Here is a 16934-nt window from a genome sequence, read left to right as displayed (position 1 = left end):
TTAGGTAGGTAGGCTTAGTTTGGTTTGGTTGAGTTCGGTTGGCCAGGTTTGGTTTGGTTTAGATTAGGTTAGGTTAGGTTAGGTTTGTAGGTAGGCTATATTTTGTTTGGTTAAGTAAAGTTAATTAGGTCGGTTGGTTAGGTTTTGTTTGGTTGAGTTAGGTTAGGTTAGTTAGGTTAGTTAGTTGGCTAGGTTTGGTTTGGTTAAGTCAAGTTAGGTAGGAAGGTTTGTTAGGTTTGGTTCGTTTAAGTGAATTTGGGTAGGTTGGTTAGGTTTTGTTTGATTAAGTTAGGTTAGGTTGGTTAGGATGGTTGGTTAAGTCAGGTTAGCGAGGAAGGTTGGTTAGGTTAGGTTTTGGTTAAGTCAGGTTAGGTTAGGAATGTGTCAGAAACTTACAGTAATGCTGCCAGTGAGTTTTTTTTTTTTTTTTTTTTTTTTCATTTAATTGTTGGCTTTTGATCAGGAGTACTATAGTGAGCAACTGGTCTAAACTGTGAACTGCACAGTGTTGATGAGTATTTATAGGGACAAAACTATTTTTTCTTGTAAGTTTTTATGCATTTTGACTAATTTGCGATTATTTTTGTCATAAATTACTGTTCCTTATGGTGGAGGAGTGGTAAAAATGAAAACCGAATAATTTGTGACAGAAACTGAAGGCAGATTTTTAAATCACATCAAAACTTAAGAGAATATAATGAAGTACCAGCTGCCCACCAACCAGCCTGGGTTCACCTTAACTTCACCACTGGAGTGAAAACTAAAAAAATCTCCTGCTAGGGTAAACAAACATAAAACATACAAATAACACTTTAATGGATATCAAAATAAATCAATACACAACTCGTGTAAACTCACAACAAAAAAAGAAGAAATAACTAAATGAGACTTATACACCTCAAAATTTCCAGTTGAGGGACACCACAGGTAACCCTCGTTCACACGAACGCTTTTTTTCCCCTGCTGAGTGATGACAGGCATCTCCCTCTTGTCACCACAGACTGATAGGGCTCAGGATGGCCACACACTACACCACTCCTCCAGTAGACAGGCACATACTGGTGAAGACGGCTGCGGCTACGGTCCTTAAGCATCACCGTGAAACTCCTGCAACACACCCATAGTGCACTCTAATCATTCTCTCTCCTGCTCCCTACATTTCATTAACATCCAACGCTTTGCCCAACAATATCTTCACACTGAAATACACTATCACATACCTGCTATGCTGACGAAGCCACACAATCCAGACCTCTAAAACAACGCCTCAAGTGTCCATGTTCAGCGCCAAAATCCCTCCCGTTCCAAAACAAACCCTTCCCATCAAACCCCACGCTAAGCAGCTGAACGTCACGATGCGTCTAGCTCCGCCTAACTCCTCACACTCAGCCCCTCAAATATTGTGCGTGCCCTCGTGCACATCCATCGCACAAAAGACACCCATTTCCATCTTTCCTTTCTTGCTCTGCAAGCCTACGAGACCGTCTAAATCTCGCAGGTTCTCTTCTTTCTGACCCCACTACTTCCTTGGTCTCCTTTTTCTGACTTGCTTCCTCCCCAGCCTGTTCACACTCCGGCATAATCACTTGATCCTCCTCCCTCTCCTGACCTGCTTCCTCCCCAGCCTGTTCACACTCCGGCATAATCACTTGATCCTCCTCCCTCTCCTGACCTGCTTCTTCTTCTATCTCCTCACACTCTGGTATTGTGGTCAAATCATTCCTATCTTCTTCCACCCTGGATGGGGACCCCTCATCAAACCCAAACCGTCGCAACACCTCGGTCATATCAGACATCTCTACTTCTTCCTCTTCCACTTGCTTTCCCTCCTCATCTTCCTCTGAAAATTACCTGTCCTCTACATGCTAAGGCCCCTTGTCCTGTTGTTGCTGTTCAGATGAACCCTCACAATACCCTGCTCTCAAGGGTCTAAGATTACTCCTATGTAGCACTTTCTCATAATCTTGTTCATCCTCTGGTCTCACCCGATATACCACACTAACCTTATCCAGCACTTCTACAATTACCCAGACCTCTTCTGCAAATTTAGGATGGATCTTATTCCTCCCAACCACTGAATGATCTCACAGAAAAACCCGCTGACCCTCCTGCAAAGATTTTCCTATTGCCTGCTCTTGCCTTTTCCTTCTATTACCGTCATTATACTGTTTTATGTTTTCCTTAGCTGCCTTCCAGGCTTTCTGTTGGGTCTCCCGGAGCTTCCTAACCCACTGATGGTGGGTAATAGCAGCCTCGTCCGTACCCACTGTGAACCGGTCCATAGGTAGATAAGGCTCCACCCCAAAACAACAGATAGCGCGGTGAGAACCCAGTCACAGCATGTGGTGTGCTGTTGCAGATAGCAGTTAGGCTAGATAAATACCTAGGCCACTGCTCCCTTTGCTCTTTACACAAAGTAGCCAACATGCCATGCATGGTACAATTGAACCGCTCACATACCCCATTACCCTGAGGATGATATGGGAAGTCCGGGACTTTTTCACTTGATAGTGCTTGCACAGCTCTTGCACTAGCTGCCCTTCAAAATTCATGCCTTGATCACTATGAATTTGCTCTGGGCACCCAAACCGGTAAAAAATTTCCTCTAAGATTTTATCAACAGTGATTCTTGGTAGGAAAAGCTAAAGCAAACTTGCTGAACACATTTCTTATTACCAGTACATTCTCCTTCCCATCTTTAGCAGGCTCAGGCACTGTAAAATCCATGGTCAAGATTTCCCAGGGTCGACTAGCCTCAATTGTTCCCAGGCGAGTCTTTGCCATTGGCCCCTCCTCTTTTTGCTATGGCACGTCTTACACCCAGCCACATACTTTTTTACATCCTCATGTAATCCTGGCCAAGCAAACTTCCTGTTGATTAAGGCAGTAGTTCTAGCTACCCCCTGATGGCCCCATTCGTCATGAGCTCCCCTCATCACCTCCTTTCTCTGTCCCTTATGTAAAACTACTCTCCATTTGCTGCGGTTTTTCTTATCTCCTGCCCAATATATCACTCCATCCTTCATAAACAACTTCCGCCTCACTCTCCACGACTGTTTGGATTCTTCTGATTGCAGCAAATCTCTTATTTCCCTCACATGCAACCTGCCAACCATTTGTATCCATAGTTTGCCCAGCACAGGGCAAGCCTTCTGTGCATCCAGCATCTGTTCTACCTGTACCTTGTCCCACACCTTCATTACTGCTACTCTTGCCAATGGAGCACTCTCCAACACCTTCCTTAACTCTTCGTCTTTTCCCTCCTCCAGCTCATGTGGTCTCCTTGACAGCCCATCTGCATTGCTATTTTCCTTTCCTAGCCGATACTGCACATTAAGGTCAAACCTCTCCAAATCTCCCAATCATCTGCTCTCCACTGCCCCGAGTTTTGTTGTCTTCAAATGCACCAAAGGATTGTTATCTGTTAGCACCACAAATTTTCCCCCAACCAAATAGTTCTTAAACTGCTCTGTCACCGCCCACTTCAAAGCTATCAGCTCTTACTTCCGTGTGCTGTAGTTACTCATGTTCCTCTCCGATTTTCTGAGGCCCCGATTAGCATAGGCAACTGGGTACAACTTCCCTTCATACTCGTGAGAGAGTACTGCTCCTAAGCCATCAAAGCTTGCATCAGTCTCTACCACAAACTGTTTCTCATAGTCTGCATTTTTCAGCACAGGCACGTGAGTCAACTTTTCTTTTAATTCTGCAAAAGCACTAGCCTCCCTCTCTCTCTCCAGTACTTGCTTACATCTGCCTTAGAATCCCCACTCATCAGTGCATGAAGTGGTGCAGCTACCTTTGCAAACCCCTCAATAAATCGCCTATAGAATGAACAAAAAGCCACAAAAGCTCTCATCTCTCTTGCAATACGGGAGTTGGGCCACTCCTGAACTGCCTTGATTTTCTCTGGGTCTGTGCTAACCCTTTCCTTGTACATTATATACCCAAAATATTTAACTTGGAATTTGAGGAGATGACACTTAGATGGCTTCAATTTCAAGCCATCCTTTCTAAGAAGTTCAAACACCACTTGCAGCCTATCAAAATGTTCCTCCACATTCCTAGAGAAAATCAAAAGGTCATCCAAATACACAAGCATGGTGACAAAAATGTTATCAGTAAACACGTACTCCATAAAACGCTGGAAGGTAGCTGGAGCATTAGTGATACCCATGGGGCAGCGCACATACTGGTAGTGACCAAAGAGGTTACAAAAGCTGTCTTGGCTCGATCCTCTTCTCTCACCCTAATCTGATGGCAACCTGCAGCTAAATCAAAGGAGGAAAAATACTATGATCCAGCCACAGCATCCAGGGTTTCTTGAATACGTGGCGAGGGAAAAGCATCCTTCACTGTAACCTCATTTAACCTCCTATAATCCACACAAAGTCTCATGGTATTATCTTTCTTCCTCACTAACACAATTGGAGCTGCATATGGGCTCACACTCTCCTCCACAACTCCCTGTTCTTGAAGGCCTTTAATATGTGCTTTCACCTCTGTCATGCACTTTGGGCGGATGTGACGGTAAGGTAACCGTATAGGCACATCAGTAGTCAAGTGTATCTAATGTTCAACACCTGTTGCACAGCCTAACTCCTGTTCATCCTCCACAAACACACTCCGGTACTGGCACAACAACTTGTCTAATTTTTCCAACTACCCCATCTGTAGCTGGCTCTCGTCTACATGTACTCCCAACTGTTTCCTAAACTTGGCAACTATCTCTGCACTCTGTACTGGCATTTGTTCAGTCAATAAGCGTGTAACTTTTTTCTTTGTCACCTCACGACCATATGAAACTGTAGCTATTTTCCACTGTGGCCTCAAGTTCACATCCAATTTCCCAATATTTGCCATTGCCATCCAACCTCGCCTTCTTTCCACTGTAGTGTAACTTGGAAATACACATATTATCTCTGGTACCCAGTACTCATGCCCATTTTCCAGGGGCTCCAACATTACACTTTCACTCTCCACTTCCTGCAGCCTAGGCACAAACACACTCATTATCTTCCTTGTTCCTGCTGGAATCACCAGATCCTGCCACTGTTGCACCACAGCCCACCCCGAAGGTTGCTGCATTACTCTTAACTTAGTTTCTACAGCCTTCACACTCCTACTCCATTTTCTCTCTAGCTCGCCAAAACTCTTTTCCTTCACAGAACTCCATTCTTGCACCCACTCTGCCAATACATTCTTTCCCAGCAACAAAGGTAACTGGGTCCCCTGCACCACACCACCTCCCTGTACTGTACACTTAACAAATAAACCACAATTTTTTTTCACTTTCTCTTTCACCACTAAATCCACCAGGACATAACCGAAGCAAGGGATGGCAGTCCCACGTGCATCTGTAATTTGCCAATTTGCTTCATGCAACACAACTCTCACTGGTAAGAGATAATTGATATACCACTCCTCGGTGACCAGACTAACCTCCGCCCCTGAGTCAGCCATAGCATCCACTGGTACACCATTCACAGTTAAAGTGATTACTGGAGTTTTCCCAAACAACCTGCTTCTCTTCACCTCTGCCAACTTCACAAGCACCTCCCACGATACTATTTACAGCATGATCTTGACATGGGCCCACATCTGGCCTCAAGGGTTGGCCCACTTTCCTCAAAGGCTTCCCATTTCCCTTTGTCTTATCCTTCCGGCCCTGCTGGCCACATAGAACATATGGGGCTAAAGAAGCAACACCCTTACAGCCCTCTTTGTTACATTCTGCTGTCCTAGCTCTGCCTCCTCCTGCTGAATCTGCTCCTTTTCCCTCACCTTCTCCTGGGCCCTCTGCACCAGTCCATCCCAAGTTAGAGCATCAGGTTGATTCTCCCACCACTTCTGTAGCTTGACTGCAATGGCCCTGTGCCTTAGGTTTCTACAAAACCAGGTAAACAGCAGCCACTGCCAATCCTTTACCCCTCTCGGTCTCACCTCTTGCATCTTATTCTCAATTTCTCTCAAGAAGTCAGCATACTCCCACACCCTTTCATGTGGGTGCTGGATTCGACTATGTAATTGTTTCTCCAGCTCCACATATCCTTATTTTGGACAAAAGGCTCTCTTCAGGCACTCCAATAACTCTGTGACACATCTCACTTAGCTGTGCCTTACTCGTGTCAGTGCTGGACTGTCCAGGAACCCACACAAATATTCCACAGCTTCAGACCCTTGCAGGTTTATCTGTGTTATAGCTTCTTGTGCATCCCTCGCCCAATCATCCCACTCCTTGACATTCTTAATCCTGCCCGAAAACCTGCTAATACTGGTAAGTGGCCGTGACTACACTATTGACTGAAACTGATGGCTGTTGGCCTGCTGCTGACATAAACCTGCAACAGCCTCTGCCAGTTGCCCCACAGCCTTAAACCCTTCCTGACATCCAGTCTTTAACAGTTCATGGTCAATTAACTTCTCCACCTTCACAGATGTCCCCTTCATGGCTTTGACAACAATATAAAAATACTGGACCCCAGCAGGAGTCCACCATATGGAGTTTGTAGAGAAACGGGAAAGTTACCTGGGATTGTTTCTTCATGTAATGGGTTGATGAGTGACTGTGCGGCAGATGAAATTCTTGGTGAGAAAAGATGGTGTGTACATGCATAGTGTATATGGATAACAGAAATGTTGTACATGATTGATATGAAGACCGGGTGCACATTTTCATAAGCAAGTGTAGTTTCCTAAGCATAGCGCTGCAGTAGATTGCTTGTACAAATTTATCTTTGCAAAGTTATTTGTTTCTAAGAAAGAAATTTACCTGGAAAAACAGCATAATATATATATATATATATATATATATATATATATATATATATATATATATATATATATATATATATATATATATATATATATATATATATATATATATATATATATATATATATATATATATATTTTTTTTTTTTTTTTTTTTTTCATGTAGGAAAGATACTGGCCAAGGGCAACAAAAATTTTAATAAAAAAAGATGCCCACTGAAATGCCAGTCCCATAAAAGGGTCAAAGCAGTGGTCAAAAATTGGTGAATAAGTGTCTTGAAACCTCCCTCTTGAAGGAATTCAAGTCATAGGAAGGTGGAAATACAGAAGCAGGCTGGAAGTTCCAGAGTTTACCAGAGAAAGGGATGAATGATTGAGAATACTGGTTAACTCTTGCGTTAAAGAGGTGGACAGAATAGGGGTGAGAGAAAGAAGAAAGTCTTGTGCAACGAGGCCGCGGAAGGAGGGGAGGCATGCAGTTAGCAAGATCAGAAGAGCAGTTAGCATGAAAATAGCGGTAGAAGACAGCTAGATATGCAACACTGCGGCGGTGAGAAAGAGGCTGAAGACAGTCAGTTAGAGGAGAGGAGTTGATGAGACGAAAAGCTTTTGATTCCACCCTGTCTAGAAGAGCAGTATGAGTGGAACCCCTCCAGACATGTGAAGCATACTCCATACATGGACGGATAAGGCCCTTGTACAGAGTTAGCAGCTTGGGGGGTGAGAAAAACTGGCGGAGACGTCTCAGAACACCTAACTTCATAGAAGCTGTTTTAGCTAGAGATAAGATGTGAAGTTTCCAGTTCAGATTATAAGTAAAGGACAGACCGAGGATGTTCAGTGTGGAAGAGGGGGGACAGTTGAGTGTCATTGAAGTGAATAGTGGGAAGAGAAGTTGGGAGTGTTGTCTGGAAGGTTGTGTCGAGTTGATAGATGGAGGAATTGAGTTTTTGAGGCATTGAACAATACCAAGTTTGCTCTGCCCCAATCAGAAATTTTAGAAAGATCAGAGGTCAGGAGTTCTGTGGCTTCCTTCCGTAAAATGTTTACTTCGTGAAAGGTTGGACATCTATGAAAAGACGTGGAAAAGTGCAGGGTGGTATCATCAGCATAGGAGTGGATAAGAGAAGAAGTTTGGTTTAGAAGATCATTGATATATAATAAGAGAGTGGATGACAGGACAGAACCCTGAGGAACACCACTGTTAATAGATTTAGGAGAAGAACAGTGACCGTCTACCACAGCAGCAATAGAACGGTCAGAAAGGAAACTTGAGATGAAGTTACAGAGAGAAGGATAGAAACCGTAGGAGGGTAGTTTGGAAATCAAAGCTTTGTGCCAGACTCTATCAAAAGCTTTTGATATCTCCAAGGCAACAGCAAAAGTTTCACCAAAATCTCTAAAAGAGGATGACCAAGACTCAGTAAGGAAAGCCAGAAGATCACCAGTAGAGCGGCCTTGACGGAACCCATACTGGCGATCAGATAGAAGGTTGTGAAGTGATAGATGTTTAAGAATCTTCCTGTTGAGGATAGATTAAAAAACTTTAGATAAGCAGGAAATTAAAGCAATAGGACGGTAGTTTGAGGGATTAGAGCGGTCACCCTTTTTAGGAACAGGTTGAATGTAGGCAAACTTCCAGCAAGAAGGAAAGGTAGACAGACAGAGCTGAAAGAGTTTGACTAGGCAAGGTGCAAGCACAGAGGCACAGTTTCGGAGAACAATAGAAGGGACCCCATCAGGTCCATAAGTCTTCCGAGGGTTTAGGCCAGCGAGGGCGTGGAAAACATCATTGCGAAAAATTTTAATAGGTGGCATGAAGTAGTCAGAGGGTGGAGGAGAGGGAGGAACAAGCCCAGAATCGTCCAAGGTAGAATTTTTAGCGAAGGTTTGAGCAAAGAGTTCAGCTTTAGAAATAGATGTGATAGCAGTGGTGCCATCTGGTTGAAGTAGAAGAGGGAAAGAAGAAGCAAAGTTATTGGAGATATTTTTGGCTAGATGCCAGAAATCACGAGGGGAGTTACATCTTGAAAGGTTTTGACATTTTCTGTTAATGAAAGAGTTTTTGGCTAGTTGGAGAACAGACTTGGCATGGTTCCGGGCAGAAATATAAAGTGCATGAGATTCTGGTGATGGAAGGCTTAAGTATCTTTTGTGGGCCACCTCTCTATCATGTATAGCATGAGAACAAGCTGTGTTAAACCAAGGTTTAGAAGGTTTAGGACAAGAAAAAGAGTGAGGAATGTACGCCTTCATGCCAGACACTATCACCTCTGTTATGCGCTCAGCACACAAAGACAGGTCTCTGACACGGCAGCAGTAGTCATTTCAAGGAAAATCAGCAAAATACCTCCTCAGGTCCACCCAACTAGCAGAGGCAAAACGCCAGAGGCACCTTCGCTTAGGGGGATGCTGAGGAGGGAGGGATTGGAGTGATAGGACAAGATAAAGATATGAGATTGTGATCGGAGGAGCCCAACGGAGAAGAAAGGGTGACAGCATAAGCAGAAGGATTAGAGGTCAGGAAAAGGTCAAGGATGTTGGGCGTATCTCCAAGACGGTCAGGAATACGAGTAGGGTCTTGCACCAATTGCTCTAGGTCATGGAGGATAGCAAAGTTGTAGGCTAGTTCACCAGGATGGTCAGTGAAGGGAGAGGAAAGCCAAAGCTGGTGGTGAACATTGAAGTCTCCAAGAATGGAAATCTCTGCAAAAGGGAAGAGGGTCAGAATGTGCTCCACTTTGGAAGTTAAGTAGTCAAAGAATTTCTTATAGTCAGAGGAGTTAGGAGAGAGGTATACAGCACAGATAAATTTAGTATGAGAGTGACTCTATAGTCGTAACCAGATGGTGAAAAACTCGGAAGATTCAAGAGCATGGGCACGAGAGCAGGTTAAGTCATTGCGCACATAAACGCAGCATCCAGCTTTGGATCGAATATATATATACATATATATATATATATATATATATATATATATATATATATATATATATATATATATATATATATATATATATATATATATATATATATATATATATATATATATATATATATATATATATATATATATATATATATATATATATATATATATATATATGCCTAAAAATAAAACTACACGTGCAGTCTTTCAGTATTTTTTACCTCTCCTTTTTTGATGATTTTATGTCGAGTTTTATGGTGCACAAATATTGAATGTAAGTATGCTTTGAGTATCACTTTCTGGTTAATACATCTCCAATACATTTTCAGATTGTTTCAGTGGGTAAAAAACCTGAATGTAGCATACCAGAAACATGCCCAGGCGGTTTATGATGACCATTTTCATCCTTGTTTTATTGGAAGTAATGGTCGTCTTCTCAGTAACGCTGTCTTGTACATGATGAAAGGCTATTTTCAGTAGCTGCATTTTTTGTCACCGATAATATACGTGTTTTAAAATGCAATGTTCACATCGTATGATGAGAAATTCTGGCAATATTATAGTTGTATTAAAATATATCGGAATTATCTTGAGAGTTACTAACTTAATGTGATGAGTACTGTTGTACCTAAATGTCATTACTGGATACTGGATTACTGGATACGTGCTGGTGACGGTGCTTTGCTGAGGTACTGTGAAGCACAGCATTGCGGTCGGAGGCTGTGATTTGTAAATAATATATATCTAATGTTGGTTACATTTTAATATTGCTTAATGGTCTAAGTAATGTATGGAACTGTACAACACAGCTTGTGTACAGTTTATTATTGTTGTTATTTATTTACTTATATTTTTTTTTACTTCTTCAGCATGTTATTTTCAGTGCATTGGAATTTGCTGAGATGGCAGACCTTGACATGGCAGTCCTTGAGGTGGCAGTCCTTGAGGTGGCAGTCCTTGAGATGGCAGTCCTTTAGATGGCAGCTCTGTACACAACAGCCACGATGGTCACAGCAGTGGGACACTTGAAGGTGCATGGATGTGTATATACACACACCTTAATTGTTTATTACTTCTTAGTGTGTGCTATATTCTTTCCCATAAATAGTTGTTTAATAATAGTTTTCCTTCAATTGAACAGTGCAAATAGAATTGTGAGCATATACTGTAAACATCAAATAACTTGGAACATCTCATCCCATACTTCCATTGCTGCATATTTACATGTTAAATTTGTAAAGGCAGTTATTTGTTTTATCTTTTTTTTTTCTCTCTAAGGTTTATGTTTTAATTTTCTCCCCAGTAGAACATGAAGCATCCAAGATTGATTCCCGAGTGGTCACAGACACTTCACAAGTACAGCTTCCACCTTATGGGGAGACATTAATTTTATTATATCAAGTTATTTTTGTATGATGCTAAAATAACAAAATGTCTGTAATATCACCATGTGATGTTTACTACTTGGTTATTTGTGCAGATGTTGGACAAATTTTGGACGGCTGAAAATGAGTGATGACATGATCATCCCAGACCTTCCACCACGTGTTTGCTGGGATGCCACATAAGGTAATGTCTTACATTAATTTTTCACCTGTCTTGTGTGGTGAAGGCCGATGCCATATCATTTTGTGCGCGCGCGCGCGCGTGTGTGTGTGTGTTTACCTAGATGTATAATACAGGGTTCCAGCAGGGCTCATAGTGTCCTGTCTCCAAATCTATATTTGTCCATCATTTCCTTAAATTTGTGCACGTTTGGTGCTGTAATACCCTCTTCATTTAGGCTGTTCCAGATGTCCACAATTCGATGTGGAAAACTGTACTTCTTGATGTCCCTCAAACACTGACTCTTCCTGATCTTCTTTGAGTGCCCTCTCGTCTGTCCAGCTCTGTCTTCTTTCAGCATCACCAGACCCTGCTTGTCAATCCTCTTAATGCAGTTAACTATTTTATACATCGTTGTTAGATTTCCTCTTTCTCTTCTAACTTGCAAAGTTGGCAGTCCCATCTCTTTCAACCTCTCCTCGTATGTTAGGTCTTTCAGCTCCTTGTAGCTGCTCTATGAATTATTTCCAACTTCTTTATATCCTTCTTCATATGCATAGATTACACCACTGTTGCATATTCCAGCTTGGGATGTAGCATAGTGGCTATAATATTTTTCATTTTAGTTTGTCCATGTAATGAAATGCCACCCTAATATTTGTTCACATACTGTACGTCAAGCCAGATATCTCACTTGTATGCCGTTCAGGGGTCAGGGTATCTTGAAAAAACACTCCTAGGTCTTTCTCCTTGCTCTTCATTATTACTTCCTCCCCCATTTTATAGTCCCATGTAGGTCTTCTTTTACTCTTTTCCAATTCCATTACATGGCATTTCTTAGCATTCATTTAAAATTTTCACTTCTAGCTCCACCTATAAATCTTGTCAATATCTCTTTGCAGCTCCATACAATCAGCATGGCTCTTTGTTGCTCTTAACAATTTTGCATCACCAGCAAACAGATTAATACAACTGGTCAAACCCTCCTGCATATCATTGATGCATATTTGGAACATAATGGGTGCTAACACTGACCCCTTTGCTACTCCGCTTGTTACATTACTCCAACTTGAACAGGTATCCCTGATCACAGTTCTCATTTCTCTATCCTTTAAGTAGTCTCTCATCCATTTTAGCACTTTCCCTCTCAGTCCTCATATATGTTCCTTCTTCCACAATAATCTTTTATGCTTTTCTAATGTACAAATACACTGCATCTATTCACCCATCTCTGTTTTGTACTTCATCTATTACTCTTATATAGAAACTTAGTAAATTTGTCACACATGACCTTCCTTTTCTGAAACCAAATTGGCTCTTTGCTATAACTTCATTCTCTTCCAAATATTTCACCCACTTTTTGTTGATCACTATTTCACAGATCTTGCTCACAACACTAGTTAACAACACCAGTCTATAATTTAGTGGCTCAGTCTTCATTCCTTCTTTGTGTATTGGCACTATATTTGCTCTTTTCCACTCCTATGGTACTCTTCCTTCTATCAGTGAGCTGTTCATCACATCCCAAATTGGCTCCACCACATGTTCTCTACATTCCTTTTGTGTCCAACCTGACACTTCATCAGTCCCCAATGCTTTCCTGACATCCAACTTCTCTAACAATTTGCCAATTTCGTGTTTTTTGTACCAATTCCCGTAACACCCCACTGCCGCACTTCCTCGTTTGGTGCTTTAAAATCTGTTTCCACACTGAACACAGACCTGGAACTCTCATTCATGATTTCAGTCATCTCTTCCATTGTTTGATATATCCTTTCTCCCTGTACTATCTTGTCAATGATCTCTCTGTTTGTCATCTTTCCATTGATATACCTGTAGAAAAGCTTGGGCTCTTCTTCCCATTTTTTTACCACATCCTTTTCAAATTGTTTCTCATTCTTTTGCCTCCTTGTACTGCTCTCTGTTATTTTCATTTCTTTGCTTCTTCAGTCTCTTCCAAGCTATATCCTTTCCCTTCTTAGCTTCTGCACATATGGCATTATACCAAAAATGTTTGTTCCTCTTTAATTTACATATATAGGTACATACTTCTGCACACCCTCATTGTATTTTGTATTTATCTTGCACTGTCTTGCCTTCCATAAGTCCCTTCCAATCAATACTCCCAAGGAATTTTTTCAACTCTGCAAAAATTTGTCTTTGTGTGATTTAATCTCCCATTTTTATAATCCTCCTTACATGGTAGAACCCCCCAATCTTGCAGTACTACTTCTAACACCACATTGTCACTTTTCCCATTGGGCTTAAGTGTTTAATGGTTGGACGGGGCTCTGTTTTATTTATTTATTTTTTGAACACCAGGTCTAGCATAGATGGTTCCTCTTTATATCTTGTAAATTGCTCCACCCATTAGTCTATTGTATTCATCATAGCTAACTGCAGCATTTCTCTCTCTACACTGGTTATCCTTCTCATATTTCCTTTCTCTTCTCTGAATCCTGAAAAATCCCTTTCTCCACTTGTCTCTACCAATTGTCTCAAACCCACAGGGATTTCAATACAATGCACATTTTGTGTCACCTCCTCACTCGATTTGTTTAGAAACACATCACGACCAATGGTGCCACCTAGATCTTCCTTTTCTTCCATTTTTTTTTTTTTCAGTCTCAGAATGCTCCTTTATGTATTAAAATTGGAGACAAGACTCTCTAGCCCCCTCACCCTTGTATATACATTACTAGGAGTTGTAGTTTTGTCAGCAGCCGGTAGCGTGTGCGTCTTCAGGAGCTCTAGCACCGGAGTCCAAACAGCTGTGTCTGTGATTACTTAGTTGTGATTACTTAATTATCATGCGGGAAAGGAGCTATGCTCGTACTATCCCACCTCTGTATCTATTATCATCTAACTTGGCCTTGGAATTATGAATAGTTTTTGCTTGTACCACATCCTTATTTAGGCAGTTCGATGTATCAACTACTCTTTGTGGAAAACTATTCTTTTTGATATCTCTTCTACAAATTTCCTTTTTTAGCTTCTTTCTGTGTTCTCTAGTGTGTATCATATCCCACGTCACAATGTTGTTGCTGTCTAGCTTTTTCAGTCCTTCCATTGGTCTGTATATCGTAATTAAGTCTCCTCTATCTCTCTCTTCTTTATTTTAGAGTTGGAAGGTTTAGTTTTTCTAATCTCATTTTGTATGCCTCTTCACTTGAGTTTGGAATCATCCTTGTTGCTGCTCTTTGTATCCTCTCCCGTTTCCTAATATGTTTCATGAGACTTGGTGACCATACTACAACTGCATATTCCAATTTCGGAAGAATCGTTACAATTAGTTAGTTTCCTCATCATTTCTTCATCTAGCCAGGCTAAATAAAAACTGTGGTCTCTCATAAAGCCCTCAACATTCAGGTGATAGTGTGGGCTCTTCTGAGGCATATGTACACTGTTGTCCACAGACTGGAGATTGTGTGCCAGTGCCACTTGTAGTAAATGTTCACACTTGAAAGCCACCATGACTAACACATTGCCTGTCCAGCAGATGATATCCCTTGTCAGGTGCCTGCACAGTGCCCTGTCACTGAGCAGTAGCTTGGGGCAACAGTCCAGACACCACCACAGCCTCGCCCCAAGCCTTGTGACTGCTGTTATTTGCTTTAGAATGTTTTAAGTGCTATAATTGTATATTTTATCGAGTTTTCAACATCAGTTCAAGATTGTCTTTGAACTGTTGTTATAGTGACCTTAACTTTTGTTTTGTTTTGTGTGGAAACACCACTTTCCAGAGGCAGCTACAAATGTGAATCTAGTATATGAAAGACAAATTGGAATTTTTGAAGTTGTGATAATTATAAACAAAACAGCTGAAATATTTTTGAAATGTTTTCAGAGCTTAGAAAAATCAGGTTGCTGCAGAACATATCAGCAAGCTCAGAAAACAAGTGAAGGGATTGTGGTAGCAGACCCTGAAAAGTCCACAGCAGCTTAAAAACTCCATTTTTCTTTATGTAAGCCCTGAAGTGCAGGAATTTATCAAAGGACAGGTAATTAATGGCTTAAGAAACAAGAAGGGTAGAAGATATGGGGGGAAAGGGAGGAAGTTTGCTCTGACCTTACGTTACCATAGTTCTAAAGCATATAGGTTTTAAAAACACTACTTTTTTCACTCCCAAGCAGTTCCAGTGTTCAACTTTGGCTAAGGGAAACTTCCATCAAAGCAGGCTGGAACAAACAAACTCTGACAGTCTTGAGGAAGAGAGCAAAGGCTGCGTCATAGGAAGAGACTTTTTGTGGCATGCATTTGATGCAATGACCATCAGAGAATTTCTCCATTTTGACCAGGCCACTTGATTCCATCATTGGTATGAAGGATTTTAGAGACCATGACAAGAGTGTGAAGCAGGCAAACCATGCACTTGTGTTCATAGTTAAAGAATTGGTCAGGAAATGAAAATGGTTAGGTTAGGTTAGATCAGGTTATGTTAGGATAGGTCAGGTCAGGTTATGTTAGGCTAGGTCAGGTTAGGTTAAGTCATGTCAGGTCAGGTGAGGTCAGGTTAAATTAGGATTGCCCTATTTTAATCCCTCATCTCCATTCAAGTAAAAAAATGACCAATTTCATGTTCCTTGCCCATAAATCCCCCTTCCCGATGAGTCCCCAAGGTCACAGAGGGATGACAGGAAAAGAGGCAGAGTGAAGTAATTATGATGTGTTTTGTGCTCAAAATCATCTATAACATAAACAAACAGTAACAAATATCACAGTTTTGTAATTTGCAATTTGGTTGTACTGTAGAAATTTATCCTTCTCAGGCATGGGTTAGTTAGGTAATGTTATACCTACTTAGGCTAGGTGGCTTAGGTTAGGCTAGGTTAGGTTAGGTTAAATCCCTTCAGAGAGTCTCTTGGGGCTGTTAGCACAGCTTGGCTTGGAAAACCCATTGTGTTAACCACCCAACACCACCACACTTCCACCAATCAGTATGTGGCTTAAGACTTGTTATCAGGAGCAAGACTAATCAAATGATCATTTAAAGAATCACATCATGTTATTTTTTTTTTTTTTTTTTCAAATATTGGGATGATGTGAGTTGTCTGTTTTTCTTTGCTAGTCTCCCTGTGAATTACATGCTTCATCTGTTTACATTTTTTACGAGTGCTTGCCTTCAAGTAGGACCTGACGTGTGTAAATACTCGTATAAGACTTTGATTTTGTGACACCTGTGAGTGCTTTCAAGCATACTTATCAATTTACCATCAGACATGCTAGCTAGTGCTATTTAAACTAAGCAGCTGGTTAGTCAAGTGTGCATTTTATATTGGCTACACCGACACAAACTATTACTGGTGTTCACTTGACAGTTGCAAGGTGTTCACGGATATGACCATAAGGATTGTCCATAATAGGCCCAATGACAAGCTGAGGAGTGAATTTCCTTGCTCTGTGGAGATCCAGGGGAACCACAATCGTCCCCTTGGCTCTGCTGATGCCTCCGTGAATCAAGGGATCCCTCTGCTACAGGAGTGGTGTTTGAGAGCCATTTTGACCAAGGTGCAGTAAAATACTTAAGTTGTTATTATTATTATTATTATTATTATTATTATTATTATTATTATTATTATTATTATTATTATTATTATTATTATTATTTTATTTATTTATTTTTAATTAATTAATTTATTTATCTAGTTATTTATATTATTTATTTATTTATTTATTTTATTTATT

At 41.0% G+C, this 16934-nt stretch overlaps 1 protein-coding gene across 2 annotated transcripts in view; it reads right to left on the bottom strand.

Annotated features, from left to right (window-relative positions):
• LOC135094661 (ankyrin-2-like) overlaps positions 1-16934 on the bottom strand; it is a 179058-nt gene that overhangs the window by 18988 nt on the left and 143136 nt on the right. The window lies entirely within an intron of this gene.

This window comes from Scylla paramamosain, chromosome 46 (genome assembly GCF_035594125.1).
Source record: "Scylla paramamosain isolate STU-SP2022 chromosome 46, ASM3559412v1, whole genome shotgun sequence".
Lineage (NCBI taxonomy): Eukaryota > Metazoa > Arthropoda > Malacostraca > Decapoda > Portunidae > Scylla > Scylla paramamosain.
Note: the sequence above shows the minus strand (reverse complement) of the source record. Positions and strands in the feature narration are given on the sequence as shown.